The sequence below is a fragment of the Symphalangus syndactylus genome, chromosome 19, assembly GCF_028878055.3.
Source record: "Symphalangus syndactylus isolate Jambi chromosome 19, NHGRI_mSymSyn1-v2.1_pri, whole genome shotgun sequence".
NCBI classification, from domain to species: Eukaryota; Metazoa; Chordata; class Mammalia; order Primates; family Hylobatidae; genus Symphalangus; species Symphalangus syndactylus.
Window position 1 is genome coordinate 87,375,307 of NC_072434.2, and position 14,275 is coordinate 87,389,581.

Genomic DNA, 14,275 nt, shown 5'->3' on the forward strand with positions numbered 1-14,275 from the left:
TTGAGATGGAGTTTCACTCTTGCTCAGGTTGGAGTGCAGTGGTGCAATCTTGGCTTGCTGCAACCTCCACCTCGTGGGTTCAACCCATTCTCCTCTGTCAGCCTCCTGAGTAGCTGAGATTACAGGTGCCCACCACTACACCCAGCTAATTTTTAGTATTTTTAGTAGAGACAGGGTTTCACCATGTTGGCCAGGCTGGTCTCAAACTCCTGACCTCAGGTGATCAGCCTGCCTTGGCCTCCCAAAGTGCTGGGATTACAGGCGTGAGCCACCGTGCCTGCCTAGTTCTAGCTCTCTTAATTCCCACGAGAGCTGGTTGTTAACAAGAGCCTGCACAAACCCTTTCCTCTCTCACCATGTGATCTCTGCACATGCCAGCTTCCCTTCCCCTTCTGCCATGAGTGGAAACAGCCTAAAGCCCTCACCAGAAGCAGATGGTGGCACCATGCTTCTTGCACAGCTTCAGGACTGTGAACCAAATAAACCTCTCTTCTTTAAAATTACTCACCTTCTGGTATTCCTTTATAACAACACACACACACACACACACACACACACACACACGCAAAAGCAGACTAAAACAGGAACTAATTAGAAATGGTGAAGCACCCAGGGACTGGCACCAAAGCTCCCCAGCAGGAACTAAGGCCATGGATAGAAGGACACATTCATGTTATTTTTTTCTAATGGTTAAGTAATTATTTGCTGTTACTTTCAAAATTTCTGCCAAGGCCTCCCATGGACCAAACTCAACTGGAATCTAGAAAGCAGAGAACCTGAGTGCTGCATTCAGCAGAAGTCAGCTTCCTAGGGAATCTTGTAGGAAGAATGAAAGTAGAGAATCTGGTGGGGAAGCAAACAAATGCCCATCACATGTACTTTCCTCCAACAGAGCGACTCAGATGCTGTAAAACATGCTAACTCAGTCTCAGAGTCTGATTGCAGTAACATACAATCCAGGTTTTAATCATCAGAAATCACAGTCCTGTTGTCTTCTACACAGACCCAAACACACTTGGAGGTCATGTTCAATATGAATACCTCACAGAGAAGGAAATTTACACATGAGAAGTACATCCGGAGAAAGCCAGCTGGCATGTCAACCATTCAAAAACTCGGAGTGTTTGGGATAAAGAAGACTCAGAAAGACAAGTATGAAGCATAATCTGTGACACTCCATGCGGCAGACGTTAGACACATACAAGAGAGTTGTTGGAAAGCGGAATTTATCTTCATATAAACAATACTGAGCTAAATCTCAATATTTCAGATCTCTAGAACCATTCATCAGCGAAATGGATTGCCAATAGAAAGAGTAATACCATGTCACTTAGAATACAATCATGGACGAGGCTGCCACCTGCTGTTGGGGGCCACTGCAGAAGAAATTCCAGAACACTGGGCTGGAGAGCACCTCACTTTCCTTACAGCTTAAGTTTCTGACTCAGTGACCTGATGTCAGTACCATATACACCAAGACCCACTTACACAGATGATTCTTCTTCACACTAGGCCCATGGAGACAGGGGTAAAATTCTGAATCTGCTCAGATGTCTTCTCTGCTACTGACATCTAGGCATCACACAATTCATCCCTTCATACTTAATCTTTGAAGTTTGCTACTTCTCAGAGAGACTAATGAGTAGTGAGCAAATATCCTGAAGCTGAGAATGCTTCTACCTCCTCTCAAAGTAACAGACTATTCATGAAAACACAGCAGTTCTGCACTTAACTTTAGGCCTTGTCTAACACCTCATTTCTTGGCCGTAATTGTGGCCAGAATAGCTCTTTCCACAGACAGAGAAAGGACCTTTTGAAAGGATAGGGTCTCTATCTAGACAGAAAAGCAAATGCCTCATTCCAGAAGGTCTTCGAGAAAAAAATGCTGTGGTGATAACAAAGATAACTGATTATAATCTATTCTGTGAAAAAAGTTCATGAAACAGTATATGTGTGTATATAGTCCATAAAAAGCTGAATATCTATATATAAATATAGATATATACACACACACACTCAAATAAATAATAGTTATCTCTAACTACAGGAATTCTAGTTGCCTTATATTTTCTTCTTTTTCCTTACTATATTTTCTACAATAAACATGTATTTTTAACAAGAAAAGTCTTTTCTGGTGTGCTATTTAGTTTTCTTTGTTTAAGCGAGAGTGAGGCTACATAACTACATGGCTAGGTAGATTTTTAGAAAACATGGCTGCTCTGGAAAATTGACATATTCTGATTTCTTCCATAGCTTGGATCTTGACCTAGAGGGAAATATAAAAATGTCGATTTGAAGCTGAGGGGTGACATTTTCACTGCTGAAGTAGTTTCATGGATCACGAATTGGAGAAATGACTTCAGCAACACGGGCGTTAAAAACAGAAAGCACAAGTGACCCACAACAGATGATGGAGAACAAAGAGCAAGCTGGGAGAAGCAGTGGCCTTTAATACACACGCGATTAATTACCTTTTGAAATGAAGCAACACTCCGTTCTGCTCCCCAAATTCCCTTATGCAATTATAACTTAAAATGGCTCATTTTATAAAACCCAAGGGCACCAAGTGATGTCCCAAGGGCAAGGTGGAGGGAGTGGTCAGTCCCCATGGATGCAAGAAGGCACTGTCTGCACAGAATCGAAAAACAGTCATGACACTGAGTAAAATTGGGTCGGCTTTTGAAAAACCACTATGCATCAGCAATGCTACCCATCCTTGGTACATCGCCAAGGGCATCATAAAAGCCCCAGTGGAGAACTTGCTGATGGGACAAGGGAGTTTCTTCTCCAATCTTGAAGAAAGTAAGCTTTTATGATGTTTGGTATATACCTCTATTCCCCCTCTTACTTTTGTATTTTCCTTCCTCTCTTCTCTTCTCCTGTCTGTTTTGGTTTGTTTGTTGGGTGGCGGGAAGAATACATATTCCTTTAAGTAGAAATAGAGTCACCTGTGTTCCAAAAACCTGAAAAAGGGCCGATTTGACACTGGACAACTTCTGTTGATTTGTTCCTTTCATTACCACAACATTCCATTTTAACTTGATTTTAGTGTCATATTGCTTTTTTTTTATTTAAAGAGTTTGCCCCTGAAGGCCGGGCACGGTGGCTTATGCCTGTAATCCTAGCACTTTGGGAGGCCGAGATGGGTGGATCACAAGGTCAAGAGATCAAGACCATCTGGCCAACATGGTGAAACCCTGTCTCTACTAAAAATACAAAAATTAGCTGGGCGTGGTGGTGCACACCTGTAGTCCCAGCTACTCAGGAGGCTGAAGCGGGTGAATTGCTTGAACCCAGGAGGCGGAGGATGCATTGAGCCGAGATCGCGCCACTGCACTCCAGCTTGGTGACAGAGTGAGACTTTGCCTCAAAAAAAAAAAAAAAAAAAAAAAAAAGTTTGCCCCTCAAATTTCCTCTGTTCTTTGAAAACCTAGTATTTTTCTTCTTTTTTTCACTCCTATATTTATATGCAACTTTTCTATAAATATTGGGGCTTGATCACCCAAGGACAATGCTTTTGAGATAAATTTTACATCTTATATGCTGTATATTATTTGTCCAGGTATCTTATAATGTTTTTATGCCATTGTGCTATTAGAATTGTATCACCCTGATATTGCAAGGCCAAGTAGTTTCTCTGTTGCATCTCTGATTATATAAAGTTAATACGCCTACAGATTCCACAGAGCCTGAAATGCATTCAAAATTGCAGGCTCTCCCTTTTCATCCATATGATATTTTTAGTTTTGAAATTTTTTTCAGGTAACGTTGAAAACCAAGTACAGAGGAAACATCCAGAGGAACAATCCTATTCTTAGAATCCTATTGTTTTAGTTCAACTTGATCTATCTCATTTTAACCACAATGAAACTGAGACAGAAAGAGTACTTTTGGTTTGTAGACTCGGATCAACTCCAGAATTCACACACTACACAAATAGCAGCAGGAAAGGCCAAGGCATTGAAAATGGCTAGAACATGGTTCCAGTAGGACCCAGTGTTAACTCATTTTAAGAGTAAACTTTTTTTTAATTATTATTATTTTTTTTTTGAGATGGAGTCTTGCTCTGTTGCCCAGACTGGAGTGAAGTGGTGTGATCTTGGCTCACTGCAACCTCCACCTTCCAGGTTCAAGCGATTCTCCTGCCTCAGCCTCCTGAGTAGCTGAGATTGCAGGTGCCTGCCACCACACCCAGTTAATTTTTGTATTTTTCATAGAGACCAGGTTTCGCCATGTTGACCAGGCTAGTCTTGAACTCCTGACCTCAGGTGATCCACCTGCTTTGGCCTCCCAAAGTGCTGGGATTACAGGCATGAGCCACCATGCCCGACAACAGTAAACTTTTATAGCTCTTTTTTCTTCTAGTGTTCTTTAAAGATAATGAGCTAGAATCTCCATAGTATCGAATGTACTATCAGGTAATAATGCAAGGTGCTGAAGGGTACAGTCACACTGGAGACGTTTAGCGCTCTGAACATGCCTCTTTCAGGTTAACTTATTTATAAAAAATAGCTGTACCGTGGGAGCCATATTTTTTCAACAAAGTTATTTAGTACAGTTGCATTGTGTGAATTTTTATCAGAGTAGTGAATCACTTAAATGGACAAAACTTCCAATCAATCACAGAAACAAAGAGCATTTCAAAGATAATCCCCCTTTGAGACCATTATGGTTCTTTACACAGCCATATAGAGGTACCTACAAATAACAAGAATTAGTGTTATCATATATGCAGAGAGTAAAATGGTGGTTACCAGAGGCTGGAGGGTGAGGGGATCAGAGACACGTTGGTCAAAGGATACCAAATTTCAGTTAGACGGAAGGAAAAGTTCAAGAGATCTATTGTACATCATGGTGACTATAGTTAATAACAATATGTTGTATGCTTGAAAATTACCAAGAGAGGGCCGGGTGCCGTGGCTTACGCCTGTAATCCCAGCACTCTGGGAGGCCGAGGCGGGCGGATCACGAGGTCAGGAGATCGAGACCATCCTGGCTAACATGGTGAAACCCTGTCTCTACTAAAAATTACAAAAAATTAGCCAGGTGTAGTGGCGGGCGCCTGTAGTCCCAGCTACTCAGGAGGCTGAGGCAGGAGAATGGTGTGAACCCAGGAGGTGGAGCTTGTAGTGAGCTGAGATCACGCCACTGCACTCCAGCCTGGGCAACAAAGCGAGACTCCGTCTCAAAAAAAAAAAAAAAAGAAAAGAAAAGAAAAGAAAATTACCAAGAGAGTAGATATTTAAGCATTCACATTTTTTATACTGTCACAATTTATTCTTACAATAATTCTGGGAGGTAAGTGTTATTAAGCGATTTAATGGTTGAGAAGAATGAGGCATTTTTAACCATGGAAACGCACTTCAATAATAATGGTTAATATTTGCTTTACCCTAAACACTCTAGTATGAAGTATATTTTATACAATTTGACAAAGCTACTCACGACTAAACATAACCCTAGTGACCTACAAAAAATAATGATGTGTTCATAATATGTGTTTACTGAGAGAACATCTTTAGCCCTAAAGAGAAGTTCTCTTATTCACGCTTATCAAAGACTCCTTATGTAGGAATAGTTTACTACCAATAAAGAGACTGTACACAAGCATTTAGAAGTGACTTTCCCAAATGTTACATAGCAGATCAACAACCAATACTGGAACACAATACACACCTCCTTACCTCTTATCCACTCTGTAAGCACTCAAAGGAGTCCTGTTTATTTAAAAATTATGAAACTGTTTGCTTGTTTGTTTGTTTTTGAGAAGAAGTCTCACTCTTGTCCCTCAGGCTGGAGTGCAATGGTGTGATCTCGGCTCACTGCAACCTCCGCCTCTGGGGTTCAAGCGATTCTCTTGCCTCAGCCTCCTGAGTAGCTGGGATTACAGGTGCCCGCCACCATGCCCAGCTAATTTTTGTATTTTTAGTAGAGACAGGGTTTCACCATGTTGGCCAGGCTGGTCTCAAACTCCTGACCTCAGGTGATCTGCCTGCCTCAGCCTCCCAAAGTGCTGGGATTACAGGCGTGAGCCACCATGCCTGGCCTAAAACTACTTTTAAAAAACTTTGGACATAGTGCCTTAAATTTGTGATTTATATAAATATCTCTTCTATTTTCATAAATGTTACTAGGAAGTAATGTTCCAGGATACACCAAGAAATCCTCATATGAGTTTCTTAAAGCTACGATGGCAGAGGCTACTAGTTGCTTCCCAGTATCTATTCTCCCACGTTTCTTACTAACACGAACCTGATTTTAGCTGGGCACATCGACATCTGAAATAAAAGGCTTATTTCCTAGGATCTTTTGCAGTCAGGTGAGGGCCTCTGAATAAGTTCCGACTAAAGACACGTAAGCAGAAGTGTTGAGAGAGATTTCCAGGAATTCTCCTTTATGGATCTGGCTTATCTAGGAAAAGTAGTCTTTCACCCTTTGGCTTCCCTCATCTTCCTTGAAAACTGCAAAGAAGTCTGTGATGGCTGGAACCCTAACAGCTATTATGAACTCTGAGGTGACCACAGGGAGTAAAGCCACATGCTAGGGAGGATAAAAGATCGAAGGAAACTGATTCCCTGATGACTATGAAACTGTCCTCCTAACCCTGGTCTACCTATGTCAAGACTTTTATTTTATGAGACCCAGAGATAATAATCTGTTCTGGGAGGCAGAGGTAGGGATTCTGTTATATACAGCCAATCTAACAAATACAACCATCACCCAAATACAGCTCCCCACTCCACTCACCACAGGAAAACTGAACTGATAGGCTAGCCCTATAAAAGTCCCCTCACTAAAAAATGACCAACAGAAAATTAAAGAAGCAGACCTGTAATCCCAGCACTTTGGGAGGCCAGTGTGGACAGATCTCTTGGGCCAGGAGTTCGAGACCAGCCTGGCCAACATGGTGAAACCCAGATTCTGCCAAAAATACAAAAATTAGCCAGGCATGGTGGTGCACGCCTGTAATCCCAGCTACTCAGGAGGCTGAGGCAGGAGAACTGCTTGAACCTGGTAGGCGGAGGTTGCAGTAAGCTGAGATGGTACCACTGCACTCCACCCGGGGTGTGAGCAGGAGAAAATTATCAAACTGGAATAGAAATTCCCCCTCTGTCAATGGTTGATTTAGTGGTCTCAGACCAGTTCACTGACACAGAACAACTAAAAACTCTGGACAAAAATTTAAAAAAAAAAAAACCTAATTGTTTGAAGGTTTCAGAAATGTATGAAGATAGTGAGAACTTGGAGGGGCTAACAACCAGAAGAGGAAGGAATCCAGAAAGTCAGATCAAGTGTCTGGGGCCACTTTAAACCTCATTATAACTGTTGATTCCCAAAGTGAAAGCAGCAGCCAAGAGGCAAAGGAACAGAGCAGAGGTACTGGCAGTTTCACAGAGCTGAAAACACAAGAATCAGAGTTCAGGGCCCCCTGATGAGAAGAGTCCTGATAAACACCTCAAGATTTTGATTGGAAACCCAAAGAGCTATACCTGGAATAAAGTTCAACTTCAAACAATCTCTAATCCTGATCCTGCTCCTACCTTAGCCTAGTTGATTGCTGAATAAGCAGTCAATCAAAAGAGAGAGAAATTAAACAGAAGAAATAGATCCCTGGAGCTTCAGATATTGGAATTCTAAGACTAGCCAAGGAATTAAAGTACAAGATGGTAAGTTTTGGCAGAAAACTAAAGACTCTATGAAAGAATCAAATGGATTTTCTATAACTGAAAATTTCAATGACTAAAAGTAAGATATTACCAGATAGGTTTAACAGCAAATTCCATAAAGTTGGTAAGAAAACAAGAATACTTGAAAAATGGAAACAAGTAGAAAATAAAAGCACTGAGAAGCATAGAATGCAAAATTTAGAAAAGAGCTTAAGAGACATACCAGGCATGGTAAAAAGGTTTAACATACATATAATCAAACTTTCCTAGCTCTGTTCACAGAAAGGGCCTGGGAGCAGCAACACCTCAACAGCAACAAGCACACCCACTACCTAGAACTTGGTTTCTAAAAACCATCCTCCTCTAAAAGAAAACAGGGCTCTTTGAAGAAATGGTAATTTCAAAGCTAGAGCAGAGAAGGTATAAGATGAGCCCAGAATATCTTTTTGTACAAGAAAGTAAGGCAATGCTCAAAGAATGATGGAGACATGACCAAACAAAAGCAGAGAAGTCAACTTAAAAAGATTCCAACAGGCCAAATATGGGACAATTTGAACATCAGAATAAAATAGTGACAGTAACAGAATTATAACCCATTGAAGAAAGTAGGAATTCATGACACCATATTAATATAAATAATAATTGAATATTGAAATTCATTAAGGGAATTGGGATAGTTATGTAGTCTTAAGGTATCTTCTCACAAATTATGTATTACTTACAAAGGGGAAAAGTGCAGCTTGACAGGTGAGAATCTTGGCAGAACCACTTTAATCAAGAGGTTTAGTTGAGCATTATCAGTAACAGAGTAAATCAAAATCATGAGCCACTTGATAGATACAACGAGAAAATAAAGCATCACTCCTGTGACACCCCTACAAAAAATGAATCTAATAATGAGGAAACATTAGGGGAAAACCAAACTGAGGGACATTCTGCAAATAAATTGTCCTGTAATCTTCAAAAATTTCAAGGTTATAAAAGTCAAGAAAAATAGACAATCTTTTCCAAACTAAAGGGAATGAAAGAGGCATGAAATCTAAATGCTAAATTCTGGATTTCATCTTTTTGATGTAAAGAATAGTATTGAGACTATTGATGAAATTTGAGTGGGATCTGAAGATTCATTGGTAGTAGTAAGTTCAAGTTAATTTCCTCACTTTGATCATTGTGCTCTGGATTTGTAGAATGTTCTAGTCAACAGGTAATATGAATTAAACTAATCGAGGGTGACAGGGCATTATTATCAGCCACTTATCAATAAACATTTCAGAGACAAAAAGTTCCTTGTATTGTTATTGCAATTTTCTGTAAGTTGAGATTGCCCCCTCCAAAACAGTAAGAATTTTCCAAAGCAAACAAAAGATATCAAGCCACAGATTCAACGTGCTATAAACTCCATGCATGATGAGTGCATTAAAAAAAAAACATACCTAGGTACATCACAATAAAAGCTGACCTCAGAGTTTCTAGCTCTCAAGACCAATTCCTCCCATCCTGCCACTAACAGATTTCGCCAAACATCTCTGCACCTCAGAGTGCAAATACAATCAAACATTTCACTCCATTGATAGGAAGCATCCTTCACTATCTTCTACCAAGGCCTTCCTCCTTTGTTGCTTCAAAATTTTTTATGAAAGGAACATCCATTTTATTCAAAGTACCTCCAAACGCAATCCTAAGGTCCAGGCAACTCAATCCCAAAAATCCACTGTAGATGCCGAAAGGCTAGGGTGTTCAGTCTTCAACATTTTTGCCTTTATGGCTCCCAGTCAAGATAGAGCTGCACCAAGTCCAATTCCATTCCTCATCTCAGATGATTTTTTCTACTTTAAGATCAGAACTATACAAGCTTCTTGCTTTGTGTCAGCATGCTGTTGTAATGGGCAAATTCTTAGGTAAGACAAAAACACAGCCCCAAGGGCAGGTAGGAATTTTTTCAGAAAAAGGTAAGGCAATCATTTATCTCATTCTGCCCAGGACAGTCCCAATTTACACATGTATATTCTCCCAATCTGTAGGCTGTCTTTTCATTTTGTTGATTATTTTATTTTTTTATTATTTATTTTATAGAGACAGATCTCATTATGTTGCCCAGGGTGATCCTTGATCTCCTGGCCTCAAGTTATCCTCCAACCTTGGCCTCCCAAAGTGCTGGGATTACAGATGTGAACTACCACACCCAGCCAATGTGCAGAAGGTTTTCAGTTTGATGTAGTCTGATGTAGTCTCACCTATTTATCCTTGTGGTTGTTGCCTGAGCTTTCGGTGTGATATCCAAAAATATCATTGCCAAGATCAATATCAAGAAACTTTCCCCTTATGTTTCTTATAGAAATTTTATGGTTTCAGATTTTTCATCCATTTTGAGTTTATTTTTGTGTATGATGTAAGATAAGGGTCCAGTCTCCCCAGTGTTGGATATCCAATTTTCATAACACCATTTATTGAAGAGATTATTCTTTCTCCACTGTGTTTTCTTGATGTCTTTGTCAAAAATTAGTTGACTTTTATAGGCTTGGGTTTATTTCTGGGCTCTCTATTCTGTTTCATTGCTTTACATCTCTGTTCTCATGCCAGTGCCACAGTGTTTTTATTACTATAGCTTTGTAATATAATTTGAAATCAGAATGTGTAATACCTATAACTTTGTTTTTTGCTCTAAATATTTATTTATTATTTATTTTTGCCATTTCAGGTCTTTTGTGGTTTCATGTGAATTTCAGAATTGTTTTTCCTATTTCTGTGAAAAATGCCATTGACATTTTGATAGGGATTGTGCTGAATCTATATATTGCTTTGGATAGTATGGACATTTTAACACTATTAATTCTCCCAATCCATGAACATGAAATATCTTTCCATTCACTTGTATCTTCTTCAATTTCTTTCATCAATGTTTTATAGTTTTCATTGTGCAGATCTTTCACTCACCTGGTTAAATTTATTCCTAGAATTTCATTCTTTCTGATATTATGGTAAATTGAATTATTTTCTTGATTTCTATAAATTATTTCTTATAATACTCATACTTGTCAGGTCTCTGGGCCCAAGCCTGCATGTATACATCCAGATGGCCTGAAGTAACTGAAGAATCACAAAAGAAGTGAAAACGGCCAGTTCCTGCCTTAACTGATGACATTACCTTATGAAATTCCTTCTCCTGGCTCAGAAGCTCCCCCACTGAGCACCTTGTGACCCCTGCCCCTGCCTACCAGAGAACAAGCCCCTTTGACTGTAATTTTACACTACCCATCCACATCCTATAAAACAGCCCCACCCCTATCTCCCTTTGCTGACTCCTTTTTCGGACTCAGTCCACCTGCACCCAGGTGAAATAAACAGCCTTGTTGCTCACACAAAGCCTGTTGGTGGACTCTCTTCACACAGATGTGCGTGACAATACTAACACTAATATTATTTTGATTTGTCAGATGGAAAAGTAAGGCTTGAAGAGGTTAGAAATAACTTTTCCAAGGTCACAGAGCTAATTGCCACAATTATAACTCAGCTCTAGTATGTGAACAAAGATTTTTTTTATACCGAACCAAAATTATTTATTTCTACTCCACTATTTTGTCATGGTGCGTTTTAGGTGCCAATAGGAAAAGGTGCTCTATGATGGTGTCCAATAGACAATTAAAATTCAAATCTGGAAATGAGATCTGGACTGAAGATTTTTTTAAAAAATTAGCCCTCATCACATGCAGTCAGTTGTAGAAATCCTTAGCATGGCTGAAATTTTTCATATTAAGAAAAGACTAGAACTTGGCCAGGTGTGGTGGCTCACACCTGTAATCCCAGCACTTTGGGAGGCTGAGGCGGGTGAATCATCTGAGGTCTGGAATTTGAGACCAGCTGACCAACATGGTGAAACCCCCTCTCTACTAAAAATACAAAAAATTAGCCAGGCGTAGTTGCACATGCCTGTAATCCCAGCTACTTGGGAGGCTGAGGTAGGAGAATTGCTTGAACCCGGGAGGTGGAGGTTGCAGCAAGCCGAGATCATGCCATTGCACTGCAGTCTGGGCAAAAAGAACAAAACTCCGAAGAGAGAAAGAGAGGGAGACAGAAAGGAGGAGAGAATGAGACAGAGAGAGAGAGAAGGAGAGAGAGAGAAGGAGACAGAAAGACAGAAGGAGAGAGAAAGAGAGAAAGAATGAAAGAATGAAAGAACGAAAGAACGAATGAACAAACTAGAAATCGAGCAGGAACCTGGGAGGACATATTGCTTAAGGTGTGGGCCAGAGAAAGTAAGTTAGGGCAGGAGACCAAGGTATGCCAGAGACCCAGGACAAAATACAGTGCAGAGTGATGTCACAGAGCCAAATGGGAGTGTAAGCTATGGCAAGCCCTCCCAAGTATATGTGGGTGAAATGTAATTCAATTCAAAATCTCTCAACCCAAAAATCTTCTCCACAAAGGAAGCAGAGAAACAAAACAGTTCATTATTGAATAAGCATTAAACCAGAATGTGATGTGCACTATAGGCAATCCCCTAAGAGACTCACAATCCACAAACACAGAAAGAAATCTCACTTTTTTTTTTTGGGGGGGGGGGATGGTCTCTCTCTGTCACCCAGGCTGGAGTGCAGTGGCTCCATCTGGGCTCACTGCAAGCTCCGCCTCCTGGGTTCATGCCATTCTCCTGCCTCAGCCTCCCAAGTAGCTGGGACTACAGGCGCCCACCACCACGTCTGGCTAATTTTTTGTATTTTTAGTAGAGACGGGGTTTCACCATGTTAGCCAGGATGGTCTCGATCTCCTGACCTCGTGATCCGCCCGCCTCGGCCTCCCAAAGTGCTGGGATTACAGGCGTGAGCCACCACGCCTGGCCAATCTCATCCTTTTATACAGCCAAGCAGAAACAACCTATTACATACATGTTCTCAAAATAAACAATAACTAGTCCTCAAGTAAGAAGAATTGACAGCACCATTTGTCACACATAGTTTATCCTTGATTAACCTGGCAATTGGGGTGACCAGCTATGTTAGTTAATTTGCTTTATACAAAGGAAAATAAATGTTTCATATCTTTGTGACAGGAGGCAGTTTTGAAAGTTGGAACAAGGCACCCACTATCACCCAAGCTAGGCATCTACATTTCCACAGAACCCGGGAGACCGGGCTGCTATTTCCTTTCTTCCTTGATGTTTAAATTCCAAAGAGATGGTTTCCATGTCTTTTCAGAAAGACCTTACTCCTGGGCCATAAAGCTGACAAAAAGGGCTAGCTAGCTTTCCAAAGGGTTTATATACATTTCAAAAACAGGAGAGATAATTTACAATGACAAGTTTTCTGAAGTAAATGCTCTAAGAAAAGAAAGGAGAGAGAAGTGGAAGGAGAGAGAAGTTCCTTTCCTTATTTTCAACAGGAAAAAATTAAGCCACTTATTTTTCATTTGTATTTGCATTTACGTATGAATAGACACCTCCATGCATTCAATCAAGATCCAAACTGAAGTTTTTTTGTTTTGTTTTGTTCTGTTTTGTTTTTAAGATTAAGCAATGCAATGGGTTGAGGAGTGAGAATATGAGAGGTATCAAGGACAGAGAGCCACAGTACTTTGCAATAAGTTTAATCAGGAAGAAAAATAGGGAGATGAGATTTCTGCTAGAGGATAATGTTTGTAGCACAGATCCAACCAGGTTTATTTGCTAAGGGCACGGAGGCAGTGGAAAGGACAAGTTTCAAAGACCAGGAGGAGAGGGGCTACCAAGGATGATGCAGGGTTTTGGAGGAAGTGAGAACAGAGATAGTCAAGAGCTGGGTGGAGGGGTTCATCTCGGCCAGGAGGAGAGATGGACAGCCCTTCCTCCAATTCCAGGGGATGGGAAACAAACGATGAAAGGAAAGATGGGGATGTATAGGTTTGAAGGAAATGGTAGAGGAAGTAGAGAATGTTTATATTTAATGGTTTCTATAGTCTCTAGGGAACTGGAGACAAAGAGATCCATTAAGTGGAGAATCATAGTTCTTCAACAAACCTAGGGGAAGGCAGTGTGGTACTTTTGGTTTATGAGCCAAAGAGATGTGAGTGAGTCCAGATTGATATCACAGCATTGTGAGACTGAAATTAGATGATTATAACATGCTCTCTTAGTTGTCTTAGACCACCATAACAAAATACATAGGGTGACTTAAACGGTCTTCAAACTTACTTCACAGTTCTAGGGGCTAGAAATCCAAGATTAGGATGCTAGCAGGATCGGGTTCTAGTGAGGGCCCTCTTTCTGCTTTGCAGACAGATGGCTTCCTGCTGTGCCATCACATGGCAGAGAATGAGAGCCTCTCTTTCATGTCTCTTCTTATAAGGGCACCAATCCCATTCATGAGGGCAGAGCCCTCATGACCTAATGACCTCCAAAAGGCCCTGCCTCCAAATAGCATCACATTGGAGATTATGGCTTCAACATATGAATTTTGGAGGTTCACATTCAGTCCATAGCACATGCCCAGCACAACACCTAGCAAACAGCAGTCAGCCAGTAAATAGTAACTGTTGATATTACCCAAAGTCAGACAAGCAAATGCTAGAGCCAAGACTAGAATCAGCACTCATTGTCCTGTCCTCTGCCAGGCTACCTTTTGCCATCTGGGTGACCC

The 14,275-nt window shown here is 40.7% G+C and overlaps 1 pseudogene across 1 annotated transcript; it reads left to right on the forward strand.

Annotated features, from left to right (window-relative positions):
- The first annotated feature begins 9,384 nt into the window (after positions 1-9,384).
- LOC129458871 (uncharacterized) lies at positions 9,385-11,025 on the forward strand (annotated as a pseudogene). The gene has a single exon (XR_008649762.1). The product of XR_008649762.1 is annotated as an uncharacterized protein (transcript).
- The last annotated feature ends 3,250 nt before the right edge of the window (positions 11,026-14,275 follow it).